The sequence below is a fragment of the Dreissena polymorpha genome, chromosome 13, assembly GCF_020536995.1.
Source record: "Dreissena polymorpha isolate Duluth1 chromosome 13, UMN_Dpol_1.0, whole genome shotgun sequence".
NCBI classification, from domain to species: Eukaryota; Metazoa; Mollusca; class Bivalvia; order Myida; family Dreissenidae; genus Dreissena; species Dreissena polymorpha.
The window spans coordinates 29223987-29247224 of record NC_068367.1 but is presented as its reverse complement, the minus strand read 5'-3'; the positions used below and the strand labels follow the sequence as shown (position 1 = coordinate 29247224).

At 33.8% G+C, this 23238-nt stretch overlaps 2 protein-coding genes across 2 annotated transcripts in view; both read right to left on the bottom strand.

The window, feature by feature from the left end:
* LOC127855149 (uncharacterized) overlaps positions 1–23238 on the bottom strand; it is a 177634-nt gene that overhangs the window by 37871 nt on the left and 116525 nt on the right. The gene's annotated exons all lie outside the window — the stretch shown is intronic.
* The window catches only part of LOC127854543 (bromodomain adjacent to zinc finger domain protein 2B-like), a 109580-nt gene that overhangs the window by 31105 nt on the left and 55237 nt on the right, over positions 1–23238 (bottom strand). The window lies entirely within an intron of this gene.

Sequence of the window (23238 nt, the reverse complement as noted above, 5' to 3'; positions counted from 1 at the left end):
TAATCTTTGTAATTGACGTAAATGCTAACACGACATGATTTATCTCTTTGTTTCTTCTTCTTCAATGCTAGTTTGATTTATTTTAATATTTACATTAAAGATTTTTTATTATTGATTTCATATTTGCAATGTGAATAATAACAACATAACCATGTCATGCATAAATATTTTTAATAAATGAAATAATAAATAACAACATCTGTAAAAGTTGTTGTTTTAAATGTACACGTTATTGGCTTGATGACATTGGTATGTTCCATATAGCATAAATTTTCATTAAATTGAGAAAAAATGTCAATTTCTTTAAATTACATAAGAAGTATAACATCTGAATGCGACCTTATTTTTTTTTCTTTTAACAGACTAGCTTAAGGAAAAAAGATATTTTTGCTGTAGTGGAATATGACCCAATAACTCCTATAAAATAACCAGAAAAAAGCTTAAAATATACATAAGCAGAATTTATCTGTCGACACTCATCATAAACTACAATACTTACATTCATTTTTATAAACCATATGGAAAAAAGTCCATGGAAAATATTATTTAACCTCCCCTGAAATTTTTTTGGCATTAGCCAAATTTCACGTTCTCAAAAGGTCTCTAAATTCATATTTGCACAACTAAAATAAACATTTCCTATTGATACAAACTCATAGTAATGGCAGTTAAAGAACCTATAAATATACGCTGATTGAATTGAACAGCCACTGTAAAAACTCTAAAAGTGTACCAACACTGTTTACACTTGTCAAAAATATTCAATATCGAGTTTTAATCAATTCCCACTTTGATAGGTGTTGGGTCCTCTAAAGCGGCTCTTGAAATTCAATATTCTCAATGGCCCATTGATTATTGTTTACTTTTTGCACAAGCATTTTTATTATCTATTATACTCAGATTTCAACCAGGGGTACTATTTGAAAAAGTAACATGCCAGAGATATGGTGCTCATTATCTTCAACACAGATATTTGAAAAAATGAGTTTAAAGCATGAAATTGTTCAAAGAAGAATCAGGCAAACTGAAACTATGGGCAGTATCGGGTTTATGCATCAATCAATGGGCAAATGTGTTCAAACATTGTGAATCTTTTGCTTTTGTTTCATTCATTGTACACCTATGTTTTGTACCAAATTCTTTGAAAAAACAACAACAAGAACAGCACAACTGTTAAATAAGATTCAAATAAATGTTGAAAAAGATAATACAGAGTGAAAATGGTAAAATTGTTGCAATTTTAAATTATGAAATGAAAACAATAGCAAGAAATTCCATAACTAGTCAAAATAACGCAAGTTTAGCTCATTAAAAAATTGTGTATTCTGTAAAGTTGGAATAAGACATCAAACTTAGGATGGACATTATTTAAACTTTTAGGAGTACATGGATTCTTTGAATTCCAAAAAATCTTTTTTGGCAGCCATTGACTAAATTGGGGAATGATAGAGGAGCCCATTATGCCATGGCACAAAACTGTGGAAATGTCCCTGAATGTGACAGTGGCATGCCCGGACTTAAAGGCAATGTCCTGCATGCCAAAAGTTAATACATAAAGATAAACAATTAAAAACCCTATGAACGCAAAAAAAAGCATCACCTTAGCCCTGTAAGGTGAACCAATATCATTAGGGTTTTTTTCCACCATTTTGGGAATATGGCTGGGTCCCTTTGTATTGGGAAAAATCATTGTGTTTTGACTAAAATTGGGGAATTAGTGTTATTGTGTTTTTTTGCTAAAAATACTTCAAAATTGATAATTTCAGTGTGTTCAATATTATATTAACTTAAGGTTTAACTTATAAAGCTGGATGAGAAATGAACTTAATGTTAAGATCTAAAAAACATAGAATTTTCAACTGGGAATTTTGAGGTTGCATTTGGAAAAAATATATACTTTTTTTCCCTTAGGAATACCGCACCAAATTCTAACCAAAACAAGGGACAAAATTGTCACAAAACCAGGTTTTCAATTTGAAAAAAGTCTGATAAAGTGAGACAATTCAAAATGCGCATTGTTACCCCCCTTGTATCAAATTCATTCTATTTTTACTCGTGGTGACCTTGATTTCTTTGTCTTTTTTTAATCTGATGAAGGGAGACAACTCAAAATGTGCATTGTTACTGATTATTCATAGTTACCCCCCTCGTTTCAAAATAAATATATTTTTAGTTGTGGCGACCTTGACCTTGGAGATATGGACGTAATTCTTTCGTGTGACACACCATCCAATGATGTTGAACAAATGTGCCAAATGATTTTAAAATCTCACAATGAATGACATAGTTATGGCTCAGACAAGCTCATTTATGGCCATTTTTGACCCTTGAACTCAAAGTGTGACCTTGACCTTAGAGATATCGACATCATTATTTTGCGAAACACACCGTTTAATGATGGTGAACAAATGTGCCAAATGATTTTAAAATCTCACAATGAACGACAAAGTTATGGCCCGGACAAGCTTGTTCCGTCCGCACGCCCGCCCACCCACCGACATCCGCCAATCTAATAACCAGGTTTTCCGATAACCAGTTTTTTCCTTCGGAAAACCTGGTAAAAAACAACACAGGTCATCATGCTTATACGCAAGAGAACTTTTGTTTCGCTTTATATTTTACTGTATGATTGGGCAAAAGAAATATGATATACCATGAAATTGCGAAAAATTAACATTATTAATATGATTATAAATAACACTTTACCAATAGTATTGTTTATACATGCATGTTTAACTTATTTCTAAAATTTATATTATTAAAGCCACACACCTTGAAATAAAGTACATGTTAATCAATACATATAGATGCAATTTGAACGTGTGCAAAATTGTTTTTAAATCTAGAGTCTTGTTAGCAAGTAATTAATTATTTATTTTTAATTTTAAAACCGAAAGTAGGATTTCTATATGTATATGTACATTTCAACAAACGCCATTATTTTTAAGTTTTAAGCGTAAAAAAGACGGATTTCTACGTTGTAACCATCATATATATTCTAGTTGAGATAGATACAATTAAATATATAGCCTAGTTAGCAAGTCGTTTTTTTGTTTTTCAAACATTACCGCTTTAAAAGCGAAAGTAGGGTCTGTTTCGACAAACGCGTTTATTGTTAGGTTTTAAAGCGCAAAAGAGACGGATTTCTATCTTGTTACCACCAGCACCCAATTGTATAAAGGTTACATTACACTAAATCATTGTGTATCCCTCCGTGGTCCATTCGAAAGTAGTGCCTATTTCTAAAGAGTTCCTTTTCTCTTCTTGAATATAAGCCATTTAACAATGTGAGACATGACTTTTGTGGTTATTTGTAATATCCTGTATGTGTCTGGAGTACTTTGATGCCTTGGATTGGAAGCTAACTTAAAAGATGAACTTTTGAGGGTGTGTTTTCTATTGTGTGGGGCTTTTGTCGAAATTAGGATTCCGAAACACGTTTTTCTACGGTGGGTTCATTCGACAGCGATTTACTTTCTTAGAAGTTGCGAGACGGTATGTTTTTGATTGCAATTATTGGAAGATGACAGATCCATCTTTAAAATGATACCAGGTTCGGAAAAATTGATACGTCGAAAAGGCAAGAAAAATGCTGTGAAAGTTGTCAGTTTTATAATGGGACCCTATGGGAATCGGAATTAGTGTAATATAACCTTTAAAAAGCACATTTACTGCAATGTCAAGGTCACATGGATTCGTCTGCAAGCGAGACAAGTAGAACATGAATTTTAATTAATGTTTTGATGATTTGGGTGCTAAATAGATGAGAGGTGTCAATATTTTGGTCCAAATGGATGTTTTAGGTGGTTTTAGACGGTTCCGTATGGGTGGGGGACCTGGTATTGACAAGTAAGGGTAACATTTCCAACAAATCTTAAATGTAAATATTATTATGTCCATAGATTGAAGTTTCAGGTGGAGAGTAAGATGAAAAATATGCAAAATTACATGCATGCAACCCATTTATGCCATTTTTCTCTTTGTTTGTAGGCCTGACCGTTTGTCCTTGAGCCGTAGATGGTCAACAATCCGCTAGCTGTCTTGCTCTGACTGGTGCACTGGACATGATTTCAATGTGAGTCATCATACTGATTGTTTAATTAACACATGAATTTCAGTTTGTTCGTTAAAGTACTAACTTAGCTGTGTATTTTTACAGTGGACGTAGTGGTGCGGTGCAGGTGGTAGACTAGGTATTTCCATATATACACTATGTTTACAGAATTGCGGCCAGTGGAGCAACATAGCTGATGAGTTAATAGCACTAGTTTTTCAGACAAATAACTTTATTTTCAACCTATAAAGCATATTTAGCTGTAGGTGGGGCCAATTAGCTGTAAGATCTGGCTTTTGTTCTGTTAAGCCCTTAGAGTAATGAATTTCAGAGTGAAGACCATAGCGCCTTTTCCTAGTCAAGTATCGGGCAGCTGTATGTCTTTTCAGAAATGCACATGTCTTTTTAAGCATGTCATTGCGTTTGCTTTTAATAAGATAGGCAATAAACTCATAACCTTTAGACAAATGAGCATCTGTAAATTCAGATTTCACTATTTCAGAGTCAGCCAGACCATGATTGAGCTTAAGGATTGTGCTGCGGATGCAGCCTGTGCAGTTCCGGGAGAAAGTCACTGTCTCGGGCAATGCGGTCTGGTATCAGGTAAGCATTATTGAAAGCCTCACACTTTTGGGGGGTCTGAAGCCTTGTGCTGTCAATGCGATCTGGTTCAAGTACAATAAGAATGCATTCTCAAAGCAGTACTTCATCAGATATGGTTATCTCAAGCTTACAGTTCGCGGGCAGATATGACTTCGATTTGTTCTTGCTAGCAGAACCCCTACAGGCCAAACTATGCGTTAAGCACTATTTTCCACAGCAACCCTTGCAGACAGAAAAACAATACTTAAAATTACTTCTGGCATTTAATTTCTAATTTCCTACATATCTCTTTTGTATGTTTGTTTGCCCTTTTTTACTCTGACATGCCATCTTGCTCACATTGATGGAGCATACCTGTTTTTGTTTAGAGCCAAGTCCCCGGCTGCTCGAGTTTGCCGTGTCAATAATGAGAAAGCCATGGCATGATGTCTCCTCTATGTGTATCCTTATCTCAGTGTTGAACATAATTGCCAGTTTCAGGGGCCTAAACATTTTATTTTATTAAAGGTCTGGATGATCCTTGCCTGACTGCGGGTTTGTGTACACCTCAATCCGACTCTGTGTCCTGAACAGAGGCCGCAGTGGGGCAGCGCTTGTGGACGATCCATCAACATCCTGAAAGGTCAACACTACACTAAGCTGGGAAAATTGATCCTGATAGTCATCCCCAGGTAGTGGAATGAATGTTCACTGAACTACAGAGGAATCACACCCAAATGACTTTCCTGCCACGACATTAGTGTGGCCACTCGCGTAGGAATTCCTTAGCAAACATGCTCTTTTGCATGGTGACTGTGGACATTTTTGCAAAACTTATGCTTTCAACACTGGATTTTAAAGAGAATACTTAATAGAATGTCGCTAACAGGACTTATTTATATGAGAGAGACTATCTGGATGCGCATTAAGTGTCACTTTGTGTCGTAAGCTGTTGAAGGAGCGATTTGCGCCTTTTTAAGTGTTAATTTTGGGTAGCCGGCTTGTATCAGCTTGAAAGCTGAAAATTATGCCTCTCATCATAATAGCATTAATTTTTGTAATTGCAATGTGTATGTTTAGATTGTAAGTGAAGCTTTTAATAATAATGTTCTTAAAAAACATGATTTTATATGCTGTCAGTGAGTTTTTTATTGAAAAAAGTGCTTAAAATTTAAAAAAAGTCTCCTATTTCATCAAGAAAAGTACACTGATTCACAATCAATACATTTATTTGGGCCTTTTGCTGATATATTGGTGAATTTCGCATGCAATGATACCAGTTTTTGCCATGAAAGTTACGCGTAACAATAATTGGAGACGCAAAATCAGCTGTCGTCACTTAGACTAAAAATCATGCATTCCGACTTGACTGCGGCCAATTTAGTCACCGCTTTAAATGGCCATTTTAAGGCCTTTACCCCCATCCGAATGCACTGAAATTGCATATTCATTGTGGAAATAGTTGAAATCTCATGTGGAGAAAGTTTGAAAAAGATAGGACAAAGTTGAGTTCCCTTAAAGGTTACATTACACTAAATCATTGTGTATCCCTCCGTGGTCCATTCGAAAGTAGTGCCTATTTCTAAAGAGTTCCTTTTCTCTTCTTGAATATAAGCCATTTAACAATGTGAGACATGACTTTTGTGGTTATTTGTAATATCCTGTATGTGTCTGGAGTACTTTGATGCCTTGGATTGGAAGCTAACTTAAAAGATGAACTTTTGAGGGTGTGTTTTCTATTGTGTGGGGCTTTTGTCGAAATTAGGATTCCGAAACACGTTTTTCTACGGTGGGTTCATTCGACAGCGATTTACTTTCTTAGAAGTTGCGAGACGGTATGTTTTTGATTGCAATTATTGGAAGATGACAGATCCATCTTTAAAATGATACCAGGTTCGGAAAAATTGATACGTCGAAAAGGCAAGAAAAATGCTGTGAAAGTTGTCAGTTTTATAATGGGACCCTATGGGAATCGGAATTAGTGTAATATAACCTATAAACAGTTAAACCGTCGGTTAACCACATACCGGCGGTTAAAAGTCAGTAACATGTTGGTTACTGGTCGGTAAGCGTTTGTATAAAATTTGGTTAGTTATACCGATCGGTTAAAACCCAGTTAAAACATACCCAGCTTCCCTAGGTGGGTAAGTACATGTAACCGAGAGGTAACTTACACAAAATGGCCGCGGCACGCGACATTATAAAAGCTAACCATTGACGACCTTCACATGCAATTTCAACGAGTAAACAACAAATTGCAGCGACTGACACTTTATTTGACTTAATTTACAAGGCAATACGATTTCCAACTTCAGACGACGAATTTAAGGACACACAGAACGTGTTTCTTATATTCTGTTATGAGTATCTTGTGTGTGATCCGATGAATCAATGGCGCCCATGTTAAAATCATTTCTCCAAGAACAGGAAACAACAAAAGTACAAACAAAAAACAAAACACATTGGAACTAGTATCTTACGTTTAATAATCCTTTAAAATCCATAAATAATCCATTTAATTCAATAATTGACAAGTTTGCATCTAGGGTCTTTGATAAGTATTTTAGCATAGTTAAATAAAGACCCTTTTGCCATCATATCGTTATATTCAAATGAGAACTCAATAAACTTTCTTCTTCGTCACACGCTACCTCATGTACTCTATGTACATTACTGCTGTTAAAATGAACCGGAGCAGTTTATCAAATGTGTCGTGTTCTGAAAAAAATGGGCATAATGCATGTGCTTAAAGTGTCGTCCCATATTAGCCTGTGCAGTTCGCACAGGCTAATCAGAGACGACAATTTCCGCTTTTATGACATTTTTTGTTAAAATGAAGTCCCTTCTTAGCAAAAATCAATTTTTGGCGGTAAGTGTCGTCCCTGATTAGCCTGTGCGAACTTAACAAGCTAATCTGGGACGACACTTTACGCACATGCATTATGCCCAGTTTTCTCAGAACACGACACAAATAATAGCCGTTGGTGAACTCGGTTTCATTTGCAGATTTCTGCATACAAAGATATATTTAACCTTGAACAATGTATTATTTGTCTATGGTAAATTCCCTTATTGTACAAGAAAGTAAGTAAGTTTATTGTAAACATAAGCCAAATTAGAAGAATAGTCTAGCATGTTACGACGACCATGTATAATTTTTATGTTACATCTAGAACAACTAGAAGAATAGACGTCTTTGTAAGCACTCTCTTGCAGTTTGGAAGCACCAGGAATTCCGCTAAATGATGCAAATCCTTACATCATTATCAATTGACATGACGCCTTATCAGTGATCGCTCCGCCCACTTAATCACGTGGCTCAGCGGGAAGAAAACCTAGACAAGCTAACACCAAAATGGCTTCCTTGCCTATAGACTGCATATAGATTTACGCGATATTCCGGATGATTTTATGGACTTGTTTAACACCATATTACACTTGTAAAGGGCGGCGTTGATGCCATGTAGTTATTCTGCAAATGCAAAAAATATACGATTAAAGAGAACATCAGCTATTTATAACGGGTAAATCGGTACATTAAACACGCTCTCAAACGCTTGCGCGCTTACCGAAATCGAACCCGTTATTACGTGTAATGGTGGTATTTGCAATAAATTAACACTTCACCGGTATTTACCCGTGTTATTAACAAAATTATTATCGAAACATTCCCCCCTACCCGTGTATTTGACACGAAATAGCGCTTTATAACTTGGAATTCGGTGAAGTTTTACGCGCTTTCTGACGCCGGTTGGGTACCTCAATCCCACATGTTATTGCGTATAAAAGTGCTATTAATCATATTAAACATTGCTTATGGGACATTTATCAATCACTATAATTTAAAGCGCAAAAACAACACAGTAAGTTTGGACATTGTCTGATATAAAATTAGCGTTGTACGAAATGAAATACGGTCAGGCTATTATAAATTAATAAGGCTACCAATATCAGACGCTCGCGCAGGTACCCACTTCCCCGAAGTTACCGCATTTATTGGTTAACTAAAATCAGTAATAATAGCTCTTTTACAATAGCATTTATCGATACGTCTTTATTAAAATAATAACAAAATGGTTTTCACTTGTTTCTGCACACACACAGAAACGCGATTTTTAACGGGGATTTCGTAAAGTTACACGAATTGGGTACCAAAATTCTCAATTATTTTACATGCACACGTGACATAATACATACTATAATGCTTAGTAATTGCTTATATGACATTTCAAGTTTGTGAAATAAATTAATGTTCTATAAAGGGGATCTAGGTAATTCTTGAAGCTTCCACTCGCTCTTGTCAAGACCGCATTGCCGCGTTGGAAATGATATAAATTTAATTCATCTAACTTATCTTTCTGGATACCAAATGTCAGAATTGCATTAACCCTTTTTACACCGTTTTGCCATATTTCATTTCCGTTTTTTAATCCGAACAAAATAAACGAAACTCGTTAAGAAAATGAGATCCAGGCATTCGAGCTTCTAGTGAGTTAAAGCGTTTATTGGTGACACCACATGAGTGCAAATGTGTAGATACCGTTAATAAGATCATATATCACATGTCACCTTCAAATAACATGTATGATGTCAATTAAGTGCATTACTATCAGAGTAATAAAACACAGCATGAATTAGGCTTCATGCTGGTTTTTATTTCTCTTTAAGTAATGCAGATGAACCTCGCTTCTGACCTAGTAACTGATAAAACTATTTTTTTTAAGTGAAATATTATGTGATAATCAGATCGATAACATAAACTATTTAAATCTGCTAGTATATCCGATAAAAATAAAAATTGTCTTTGACAGATTTGACGTTCAGTTGTTCGTGGTGACGACCGCATGTATTTATATTCAAGATCTCTTTTCGGCTTTGGAAACGATATAAATTAAATGTCACCAACTAATCTTTCAGGATATCGATTGTCCGAGTTACATAATCCCCATTGACACCGTTTAACCATTTTTATCGTCTTTTTAAAGAGGAAAACAAAAGAAACTCGTTGGAATAAAAGTGAACCTAAACATGTAGCTTGTCTAGAAAATGGCTGACAGGCCGTTGCTAACGAGTGCGCCCAATTAATCGATCGCTGATTGGTGGATCAATTCTAGTGGGCAGAGCGATCATAGATAAGGCGTCATGTCAATTTGTCCCTGGTCATTTTGATGAACTTATAGTTAAAATTTACACTTTATTTCATTGTGAATTCATTTGCAAATGAATTTGATAAAAAAATACATGTCGCTGTTTAACAATGTGACACTTCGCGCGAAAATTACGTCATTAGAAAATGCATTGTGGGAATGTTTTGGTTAAAGTTACCGGTGGTTAAATTCCAATTTGCGCGGTTAGGTTACTTTGCGGTATATCGTGTTTATACAATCGAGTTACCTTGAAGGTTACTATACCTGAATAACCCCAAACTTACCAAGGTTTGAATGTTACCGAGCGGTAACTTTAACCAGCGTTTATACAATCGGATGCAGATATATTCTTATATTGGCATAGATAAAATATGTTTCTTATTTATACTAAAATTTACTGTACATGTACCATGAATTTCATTTCAAGGTGTGTGGCTTTAAGTTCTAAGGAATTAAATTGCTGTATAATAAATTCAATAAACCTATTATTGAGTTTACTGAAAAAGTTTGGCATATTTTGTGGGAAAGAGCCTTTTTTACTTTTTGCAATTGGGAAACAGCCTTTATGAGGCTATAATTTTATGCAAACAAATCACTGCTTAGGCTGAATCTGTTCTGTGTCATTAAACAAGTATCAGTCATCAGTATTGTTCTATGGACGTGGCCAATGTTTTTTTGTCAGGACCCAGGTGTTTACCTCACTTCATTGGGAAGAGGCCCTAGCCTATGCATTTGGGAAGAAATTGCTCATTTTGGGGAGAATTCTCGCTAAAATTACTGCTTTCGGAAATGAAAAAGCTGGTGGAAGTTAGGATTTACGGGATTTTTGCATGATTTTAAAGAAATTTTCAATTGGGAAGGTGCATTTAAAGTTTAATAGGCCGCTGTTCTATAAGGCTGAAAACCCCGACCGGCACTTTCTTATTAAATATATGTCTGATTTGCATTTCTTGAGAGTTGTCTCAAATATCATGGCGCATTATCATACCTGCGTTTTCATTAACAATTTTTTTCAGTCAACCAATCACCTTAGAAAACGCATCCCATTCAGGAGTTACCAAATATTGAAATTCGAAATGGTGAAAACAGTACTGTTTTAATTGTGTTCATTTATATTTTTTAGATATTTTTAAAGAAACACAATTTTTTTGTGTTAATTGTGTTCTTCAATTACAGTAAACACGTAAACCCTGTCTGTTTAAACTTACTTACTTTATTTTGCCTGTAAACTTGCCCAAACGGATGACTTGCAAATTTGATACACTTTACAGAAGATATATTACAAATGCATATTTCATGTTAAATATTCTTCATTAAACAGGCATTTAAACATAATAAATGGCTGAAAATGAAAGTGTCAAGTAATCAATAATCGTTAAATATAAAGGGATTGAATTTTGCAATAAAAGTGATAAATGGTGACATTTATTGAAAACACATGCCAAAATCTATTCAAAGTTGCTCAATCGAATAACACAAATTAAAGATTACGGCAAAGATTTTATACTTAAACCAACTATAATATTTCAATATATGGCAAATAAAATGTACAGATTTCACTTCTTATTTGTTTGGACTTAAACACGGTAAAACTTAATGTCTGTAAGTAATTAGACCTACCTATATTACTTTCAACATTTATCAATTCTATTAACTTACATGTAATGTATACACCCTTGTCAAATAAAAACGCACTTTTTACCAAAACACACATTTAGCGCACTTAAAAGTGCGTTAATTGTGTGTTTTTTGTTAATATGTGTGTTTTCAGTGTTCACAAGTGAATTTAAGTGCGCTGTTTGTGCGTTTTTTCTTTTCAAATGCGTTATTTTAGTGAAAAAGTGCGTTTTTTGTGTGTTTTCTTCATCTGTAAGTGCGCTTTTGAGTGTAGATGTGAGCAAAATGTGTGTTTTTTATCTAAGAAGTGCGTCTTTTATTTAGGAAGTGCGTTTTTTGTGTGTTTTCTTCTTCTGTAAGTGCGCTTTTGAGTGTAGATGTGAGCAAAATGTGTGTTTTTTCACTAAGAAGTGCGTCTTTTATTTAGGAAGTGCGTCTTTTATCTAAGAAGTGTGTTTTAAGGTTTACAGATGTGGGTTTTTTCTCACAAAAGTGCATTTTTCTATTTTGATGTGCATCTTTTTTAAGCATAAGTTAGTATTTTATTTCATAAGTGCGTTTTTATCATATGATCTGTTTTAAACGGATGTATCTAAAAAGACACATGTTTAACACACTTCTTAAAAAGTGCATCTTTAACAACCGTTTAGCAAATATTGTACAGAAATTGAACAAGAAACAAAATTGTTGCAGGCTCTAACAATTTATTTACATCAAATGAATAAACATAGACATATATCTCAGTAACCTGTAATAATATAAGGGGCAGTTTGAATAATTAGAGGTTGTCCATATTAACCTGTTTAATGTTTACAAACTTTATCATACAATTTCAATGCATACCCTATTGCTTACGTTTTAATCTCAAACATTTCTAAAAATTTCCACCTAAATCAGACTGTGTGTAACTAATTAAAAATATTGAAAGTGTAAAAAGTATTATGTGGGCTTGATAGTATCAATTATATTTCCTCAACATAAATAAGTATTTGAACTTTCTTATACTGATACATGTATTTATACCCTAAGACAATTAATGTCTACCACATTGACTATAAACATACATTTTAAAAGGCAATTAAAATAATATTTATACTATTAATATTATTTGCTAAAACCATTCAGCACGTTATATTTAAATATTTACAATTAAATATAATGTGTTAAGGGTGCTGTGTATTATTCAATAAATATTTTGGTGTTGAAATGACTGCCTTATCAGTATTTCTCAAATTATGCAATTTTTGGCTTAGACACAGCATGGAATCTGATAAGAGAATAGCCAGTCCCTATCAGTCCTCCATCTAAGCCTAACAAAGGGGTGTTGATATACTTTTGATTTGTTCAGGCACCATCTATTTGAGAACCACAGATAGGAAGTTATTTTTTGAAAACAAGCAGCATCAGCAACTAACTTTAAGCTAGAATTAAGACTAATTATTCTAGTGTAAAATGTCTTGAAATACTTTCAGCATGAAGTATTGTGTGATGAAAAAAATGTGTATTTACTACAATGTGTAAATCAACAATAAGTTTGTTGCAAAGGAGATTAAAAGTGGGTGGTTAAAGACATATTAAGTGATATGGTCTAGTTCAACAACTGCCTTTATTGGAATACTGAAGAACAGTCTGTTGTAACAGGTTCGTATTTTCAATTCTGCATCCCTTTTTTATTTAGTTTATTGAATTAATTATGATCATTATCATATTTATGTATTGTCACTGGAAAATGTAAATGGATGAGTAAATGTAATGCAATTTTACAGAAAAACAACACCATTTGAATTATTATGGCTGTATTTTATGGTTATTGTCATCTTAAAGTTATTTATACCTATTTTTGGTCATTAATGAACAGATTTTTACCCCATATTAAATGAGAACTTTTAAATTTAAAGGTTAAACCCCATATTGACCGTGAAATTTACATTGATCAGAAGATCCTTTGGAAAGAATGTGCATCATCGCATCGCCTGCCAAAAAGGGGAGCAAAAGAGAGACTACCTGATGTATGGACTTGAATACCAGGTTTTACCCTGCACAAGCTGGCCGACATGAGGAGAACAGGAGTGGGAAAACCGCGCCCTCTCCTTGACCAAGAAAAGCTGGATTTGTTTAGAGGTAAAACTATACAGGGTACTGGTTATTGCATTTTAAAGGTGTCACACTTCCGACCAGTCCACACAATGAGACCACGTATCTTGGTACATTTTCGAACAGTATTTTCTATCAAACGTATTTATTTATGAAAAGCGTTAAGTCACATGTGATCAGGGGATTAAAATTGAAAAACAAACGACCAAAAACAACAAGCAAACAAACAAGTTTTGATTTAAATTTATAATTTTTATAGCAACAAGATTACCATAACAGCAATATTCAACACTTACATTATATAAATATTACATGTGACATTGTCTGACAGGGTGACAGTAAATTTGTCAACTTGAGGAAATACTGTCAACCGAAACGTATTTCGGATTGTGTGTTTGTCATGCATAAGAACAGACACTGGAAGTGTATAACGTTGTAACTTTATTGTTATTAGCATGCGATTAAAGTTGCCATTGAGGTAAGCGTGTCGTTTATACTAAATTGATTTTTATGACTCCTGTCAAAGCTTTAATAATGGCAGTAATTTATTCTACGCACAGTTTCAGCTGTAATCGATATTTTAATTATCCAAATACAACGGAAATGCAAAACTGCGTACTGCACGTGAACATTCCGCACGTGATTGCTAAGGCAGCGGGATACAGTATTTTTTTGTCAGTAAATTTTTCCCGCTGGTAGCACGTGATTGCTATGGCAGCTGGATACAGTATATTTTGGACAGAAAATTTATTCCCGCTGAGTCTGACAGTATTTCTATGTCACGATGGCCTATGGGAGTTTAGCATTGTGAATAAAAGTGAGGTATAATAATATAAAATATCTTTCAGGACCTGATCAAATGAGATCATGCACGAGACACATCGCGCAAAGGCCATGACAGTATAATAGTTGCAAAGAAGTTTGACCGGCTGGTGGCAGACTTGGAGAGAAAGATGAGAGCTGCACTCCGCCGCCTCAAAGAAATGCTGACAGGCCTTGATTGATATGCATCTTTCTTATGTATATAGCTGTTCGTGTGTATATACTGTACATGTTATTATAGTATGCTATTATTTTTTGTTTATTTATAATCAAATTATGTTATATTTATTTCATCAAATTGCCATTGATATTTAATTACTCATGTATGTTAAAAAATGTTGGTGTACATTAAAGTATAAAATTGAATTATCTTGTCATTATTAAAATACACAAATATATATGTTTATATAATTATTGGTTTTTATTGCATATCTGAATTAAAAAAAACTTTTAACAGCATATAATTGAATCAACTGTTAAGGCAAAAGATGCACCTTTAACGCACATGTGTGCTTTTTGTGAGTGCTTTTTTTGCTGCCATTCATGTGCGTAAATTGTGCGTTTTGTGTGGGTTGTAACTGCGCTTAATTTTATTTAAAAAGCGCACATTTAACGTACATAAAAGCGCACATTTAACACACATGTGCGCTTTTATGTGGGTTATAACTGCGCTTTTTGTGAGTTAAATGTGCGCTTTTTAAATAAAAAAGAGCACATTTAACTCACAAAAAGCGCACATTTAACGCACTTAAAAGCGCACATTTTACACACATAAATGGCAGTCAAAAACGCACTTATAAAAAGCGCACGTTTAACGCACATTTAACGCACATAAAAGCGCACATTTAACACACATGTGCACTTTTATGTGGGTTATAACTGCGCTTTTTGTGAGTTAAATTTAACGCACATAAAGCGCACATTGAACACACTTATAAAAAGCGCACGTTTAATGCACATAAAGCGCACATTTATCCACAAAAAGCGCACATTTTCTTGTTTGTTTGTTTTTGTTTTTTCTCACTCGGTAAGAAAAAGCGCACAAAAAACGCAGTGCCAATACCGCCACGTTTAACACGCGCAAAACGTACTTAAAACGTACATTTCACACACTTTTTTGAGAAGGGCAGGATACCTATTGTCCTTTAAGTATATGTTTTAACAACAGTTCATTTGCAATGTCTTTATTCTTTTTACTTTTATACATGTGTACTACTAAACGGAACTAAACTTCTAAAAACAACTTTGCTTTTTTGCCTTAAAACCTATGTTTAGATTTCATTTTTTTCTTAAAGTAATAAGCCTAAACCTTACCAAATAAAATAGCTTAGTTCTTGCATTGTTCATGGTGCATCTCGCCTGTTCAGCGCAAAACTGTTCTAACTCCATTTTTTTACAAAAATGACATTTTCATATTTTTGTAACTGGTTTTAATAAATACACATTATTAAAAATGAATTTCAACAAAATTCTTAAAATTGGGGCCAAAAAGGGCCAGTTGGCATTTTGCTCTAACTCAATTTAGCTGTAATGATCAGTGCAACACTGTTCCAACTTGAGTTGGAACAGTGTTGCACATAAGAAAATGACCAGAATCACTTACATTTTCAGTGCAATACTGTCGTAGATTTAATTTTTACCGTATACTTTGTTTGAATAATGACATCATACTCAAACTATGGTGTCACTTTTGATATATACATGAATTTGTATTAGACATTTATATCCATAGCAATTGTTTACACTTTGAATGTGTTTTTTAAACCTTTCAATACCATTAAAAACGGAATCTCATTACAATACTGGTAACAATAATAACAATACTATTTAAATTAATTAATTCTAAAAATTATCAGTTTTATTACAATTATAATTATTACTTTATTAGTAGTAGTAGTTAAGTAGTAGCAGTAGAAGTAGGACTATTAGTAGTATCTTGCTAGTCTATTTCTCCATAATTACTGGCTGGAAACAACAAAACATAATGACTATGAAGATGTCTGAATTAAATCACATGTTAGGAGTTTGCAGTACATTTAGTTAATATTTCTTGTCTTTATGGATATCCTTATTTTAAATAAGAGCAGGTTGCAGTCAGACATTTTCTTGAGTTATGGAACCTTGAAGTTAGCTTCAATTTGTGTTCACACATTTTTTTTCCTATGTATGCATTTTTTAAGAAACCGTTTTTATTCTGTCGCATTAAGTCATATAAAAGGTATGACCTATTCATGCTCTTGAACACAATTTATTCTCAAAAACAGTTTTCACAAAAGATTTGCTTTGCTCAAGTTGTAATATTGCCTGACCAAGGACATTAGGGATAATATAGCAGGTTCAAAATAATTCTTGCAATACTTGTTTAGAATTAAAAATTGTGTCTTTGATGAAAATTCCTATAGTGGTTTTTCAACTTATTGTCCTAAGAATAAACTTGATTATTAGCAATATTGGTGAGAAATTTGCATAGGAATATTGTTGACTGTAATACATCTATGTCACATTGTTGAGCATGGTACCAATCAGTGAGAAAAATAGCATCATACCAAGATAAACCTGTGCTTATTCCATAAATTAAGTCAAATATATTAATTGCATTCATTCATTACCAAAAGTACTTTGTAAACTTTGCTTGTTACATTAAACATTAAAACATATATGGTGCTCAAGATAACTAGCCTCATCATCATGATGCTTTTATCATTGTGTTAACCACTGTGAATGGGTTTTCCGCAGAAGTCGTCAGGGCGTAACTTCTTATATCTTGGGACTCAAAATAACAGTTTCTAATAGTAGTCGTATGATTCCTTAGAGAAAATATGCATCATAGACGAACATGCAAAATAACACTTGTGACTACACAATTAATGTGAAATAAGGTTTGATTCATTGATGATAAAAACGATCAAGTATTTAGCTTCATTACTTTTTTGGAAAAGTAACCATTCACTTACATTGTTTCAACAATGCACTAAACAAAAAGTGTAGCCTCAGTTCAGCTATTTAAATTGTTATCTGCATTTGAAAAATAGTTTTATTTTAAATACCGGTAATTACTTAAAAGTTTTTGGACACTTAAAAATAATATTTAAATTCAAATAATATTCAGATATACAAGTTTCGGAAAATTTAGAGACACTCTAAAAACATTGAATTGACGATCGGATACCGGTATGCAATGTGTAAAGAGTCAATTGTTTAAATGAATGACGTTCTTGTCAAATACCACGCCATAAAGTATACATTGTTTTTTATATGATTTACTTAAGCTGTTGGGTGAAACCATTATCTATTACCGGTAAACAAAGTTATTTACCCAATAACGCAAATGTAATGGACATAATGCATTAAGGCATTTGTCTGCCAAGTTTTATTACCTTTATCCGGTTGTAAAAACGCATGATCACCAGAAGTGTCACAAGAAGCGCAGAAGGGAAGAATTCTGGTAAAATGGCATTTAAAATTAACTGTCCGAAAATTATGGACGAAAACCAGAACGTCCGGAAAATAAGTCACGAAGCATAATTATTTTGTCTAAAATTGGGATGTCCGAAAATGTAGAGTGACTCAAGAACAAACTACAAAATCATAATGTCCAGAGCTTATTTATTTAAGTTAAACAAGAAATATCTTTAAAAAGATATAAGGCGTTGATGTTGTAATGTTTGCGACCAGTGAAAGGAGATGGAATGAAGCGACCATGTATTTTAATAAAGTAGTGAGTGATAATAAGATAATATATTTTAATGTATTAACAAATACAAATGAAGAACAAGAAGAGGTGAAATTGCATGTTTTATTGTCAATAAGGATTGTAATGACTAGGTTTTCATAATTAAACGAGTAATACATTAGTTTCAATAGGAAAAGAAAACATATTCGCCACTGAAATACTATGAACATAATGTTGGAATATGTAGTATCGCGGGCTACCGCCCCCAAACCACCGCTTTGTCGATAGTGGTAAACAACTGCGTACCTGTAAAGTGCAATCTAGCCTGTTTTTGTAGTGTTTAGTGTGGCCGCAACGGCATGTAAACAATAGATTCTTTTAATTGTAAAGACATGTGATTAATACTGTACTGCTTCGTAAATTAAGGAGAATCATTTCGATGTAATGTTTAGAGAATGTTTTGTGCCATGACAGTTTTTTATTTATTGTAATTTAAATGTAATTTACAATATATTCATATTTCAGTTCAAATGATATGCATCCAATGTTTTAGTCTGGGAACCAGAATACTAATGTTTACCAATTAGCCAATGCACAATTCGGGTTTATTCATTTCGGACCTATCATGAAAGAAGGTCATCTAAGGTCAAAAATGACGTTAAACAGCTATGCCGAAAAAAATAGTTCATACTTCAGTAAATGTATAAAAAATTATCCTAAATGAACGCAATTTTTACACCATTGATACATCTAACTAAAGATGTATAGAATAATATTTCTTAAATTCCAATATATTGATGTGGATGAATCTATAAAATGGTTAAAATTAAAGGAATGAAAGAAAATATTTATATTTGAAGTTGGAATAAGACATCAACCATAGACTAAAATGTAAGTAAAATAGACACAAATCGACTGGCATCAAATAAATTGAGTTATTTTGAAAACGGTGTTTCATTGGATTTTTGCTATCATAAAAAGATGAAACTGATGCAAGCATGAAAGCATTTAAAGAAACAACATTCAAACTGATAAAAATGCCATTACTGTTAATGGAAAAGTTCTTATTATACTAAACCTATAGATAGAATATTTAAAAACAAAAACATTTAGAACATGAAATAAACAGTTTTGTTTGAGAAAATCACAAAAAATGATCTCCATTCCAAGTTTGATGTCTTACTTAAAATTCACATAATACAATGGTATAGATATATAAAGTACAAAAAAATATATGAAGTATATGATTTATGAAATTCAAATAGAAACTAGTTCATGTTATAAATTGTTAAGGATATAAAATGTTCACAGTATTGTAATGTATTAATGTTTCGACCCTCGATTTTATTATTTGGAAATGTTTATTCATTTTCCATGTTTGAGAACTTCTTTTTTAAGAAAAATAACCAAGAAGCAGTTTTGCACTGAAATTTTATTACCAAACAACCTAATTTTATAAGTGGAAAACTGTTCTAACTTGAGTTAGAACAGTTTTGCACCAAACAAAAGTTCCCAATTGCTAAAATTTATAGTGGGAAAACTGTTCTAACTCCAATAATAATTAATATCTTTTTTATAGTTTGTAATATTATTTCATTTATGTTGAATAATATATTGAAATGATATGTTGAAAAAATATAAGACAAAAATGTGTTGGATCTCAAATAGTATACATAAAGGCAAGTTTTTTCTACTTCCTGAACAATTTTGAAAAATAGAGTTGGAACAGGGTTGCGCTGAACAGGCGATCTTATCCTAACCGTTCATGATTTAACTAATTAAGTTGAAAAATTCTCTTCTTGACCTCCAGTGTTTTACAAACCTTACACAGTGTTTCTTTCATTCAAAATCGGGTCCGGTATAATCAGCCCCATTCCCAATGGAAAAAAGTATATAATTTTCCCAAATGAAAGTGAAACAAGGAACAAAATTGTCACAAAACCAGGTTTTCAATAAAAAAAGTCTGATAAAGGGAGACAACTGCAACTCAAAATGTGCATTGCTACTGATTGTTAATCACAATTACCCCCCATGTTTCAAAATCAATATGTTTTTCGACCATGTGACCTAGTTTAAGACCCGGCATGACCCATATTCGAACTTGACCTAGATAATGTCTAGATACAACTTCTGACCAAGTTTCGTAAAGATCGGATGAAAACTATTTGAATTAGAGAGCGGACAACATGCTTAATGTTTAAAACCCACTAAGTGACCCCGTGACCTAGTTTTGAACCAGGCATGACCCATATTCAAACTTGACCTAGATATTGTCTAGTTACAACTAATCTGACCAAGTTTCGAAAAGATCGGATGAAAACTATTTGAATTAGAGAGCCGACAACCTTGTTCCGCCTGCCCGCATTCGCCAATCTCATAACCAGTTTTTTCCTTCGGAAAACCTGGTTAACAATTCACAATGGAAGATTTCCAAAAAAATAATTGTTTTTAGATCTCAATATTATGTTCATCTCCAATCCATGTAAGTTCAACCTTAGTAAATATAAGACGGAAAGCACGTGTATTCTCACTTTTGAAGCAATTTTTAGTAAAACAACAACAACACTTATTGCTCAATTTCAGTCAAAACACCGCAACCCAGCCCCATTCCCAAAATGGTGAAAAACACACTGATACAGGCTGAAAATTATTATATGAACTAATATTTATTTATTCCATTTCTGTTCAGCTTATGATCACTTTAGCTAACAAAAACGTGAAATTACAACACTTTAACAGGGGTTTTTTACCTTATATAACAGACGCCGAATATCGGCGTCTTCCCCCACCAAACTAGGCTGTTTTTTTCCCTTTCAGAACCAAAAATTCCCCGTTAAAAAAAAAATTTTTTTTTTTTTTTTTTTAATAGAAAGATGTGTCGCATGATTATAATATCTCAATTCTATTTCAATTTAATCTTGCCAAACGTAATAAATTATGAAAAAAACAATGAATATAGTGCAAACATGTACAAATGTATTGTAAAAATGAGAGAATAAGTAAACAAATCCCCCAAAAGGGGAATTACGCGAAAATTCCCACGCGCACAATTTTTCCCCAAAGTGGAAAATCCTGCTTAAAATTTCCCCCGCATGAGGGCTAAAGGCCCCTTCCCCCACAATCCAAAAATAAACCTGCTTTAATAGGTCACTGCAACAATTAAGCGCTCAGACATGCATACTTTAATCTTACTTAAAAATTATTGAATTAACTTGTTCAATATACCTGAAACTATTACTGATAAGATCAAAGATCAAATTAAAGCCAAGGTCAAACAATCAGGGCATGGTATTGACAAGGATTTCCCACAACAGATCATGGACATGTTAATCATGATGAAAAGGAATTGCAGAGTCCCCTTTTGAATCCACAGAATAATTAAAACTTTTACCCACATCTGTCATCATTTTAAATTGTTCAAAAGGAGGATTTTGGAAGAACAGCACCTTGCTTTAGACATACTAGATTAAGACGCACTAAACAGATTTTACCTTATAAGACAGGTGCACTTTGACAAATTATGCATTTGAAACTGTAAATCTATCTATCATAAAATTATTCCTCTGCTTTCCAATAATAAAATTTAAATACATATGGCTGAAAACATTTCAATAGATCAAAAGTTTTAGAATAAGTTCAAGCTGGAGCGTTCTAATGAAGCCATATTATGGCATTACAGTTTGCAAGACTTGTTTTGATTGAATGTTGATTGTGTGAAATTTGTAAAACACAGGGCTGTCGTCAGACTTTTGAAAGTGGTCAGGCTCTAAGTGCCAGAGGCCTGCAAGCGCCAAAGGCGCGAAGCTACTAGGGGGGTCCGCGGGCATGCGCTCCCCCCCCCTGAAAAATTTTGAAACATAAAAGCTAAATGACATCTGGGAGGTTTTGATGCCAAAGTGTACCATATTACTAAGTTACACACTTACACGCCGCACCAGGCTCCATACTATTTTCAAATGCGATAAACGAGGGAAAATAGTTTGAAAATAGTTTGTTAATTTGCTAAGTTGCAGTGCTGTAACACCTTTAAAATTGTCCAAATACACAGCTAAGCCATTTTCCTTGAGTAACGAACTCCGCTGCAATTTTAGTAAAGTCAAGAGCGTCCGTTCTTTGCGTATGAACGTGCAAAGTCATAAGGTTGTTAAGTCTAGTAAGGACAGTGTGCTTCTCAGATGTGTCTTAATTCTTCGAAGTGCAGAGAACGTCCTCTCGCTTGTAGCATTTGTGGCTTGCATTGTCAGTAAGATTCGTACAAGTGCCGCAACATCTGAGTAGATCACCCGCAATGTAGGTGGAAGCTTGCGTATAGTCAAGCACCTGCGGCAGTCGGATCTGGTAATTTTTTTGTTTAGAAAATTGTGTTTTCAATGTCTCCAATTGAACTTTCAGCGTGTCATTGTTTACGTCATCTGAATAAATTCAGTCACAAAGAGAAAGTATCCGGGCTTCCTACGCTGTAATGGCAACGAATTTCACTAGATGATGCAGGGTTCGACACTAAGGCACGTCCGACAGACATTGTCTAGTAAGATCGGTGGTCGGGCTAGTAAAACTGTGGGCTAGCTTGTCCGACTGGTCGTACATACAAAATCTATACTGATTCATATAACTATAACTAACCGAAAACCTTTTTCTCTTGATGTGTAAAATAACTATTGTATCCTTTATTTACATCAGAACAAAACTAGCGAATATAAATAAACGCGGAGCATTCACATGATTCATCGCTATTTATAGACGCGAAGGAGAGCTTCCCGCAGAAATAGCTTGTTTCCATTGGTTGTCATGAATATTAACCCTTTGCATGCTGGGATATTTGTAGTCTGCAAAAATGTTGTCTGCTGAATGTTTAAAATTAGCATTTTCTTCAATTTTTTTCAAAGAATACTATCAGAATAGCAAACAGTTTGGATCCAGATGAGACGCCACGTTCTGTGGCGTCTCATCTGGATCCAAACTGTTTGCAAAGACCTTCAAAATTCCGTTCCAGCACTGAAAGAGTTAATGATTTTCTACAGTGTCATAGAACTTTACATCATGTTTTTACGACTTATATCGATAATCGCTATCGTCGATGTAAACATTTTGGCGACCGCGTAGCAGACGAGAGAATGTAATTTAAAGAATGGCTTTGTTCAAGGTTGGATTTTCGTCCGACAAATAAGTTAATAAAGAAGAATCAGACGGTAAAACATACACAGATTATGATGGAAGAGGGCCTTGGAGCTGTGGTAGCATGGAGCACA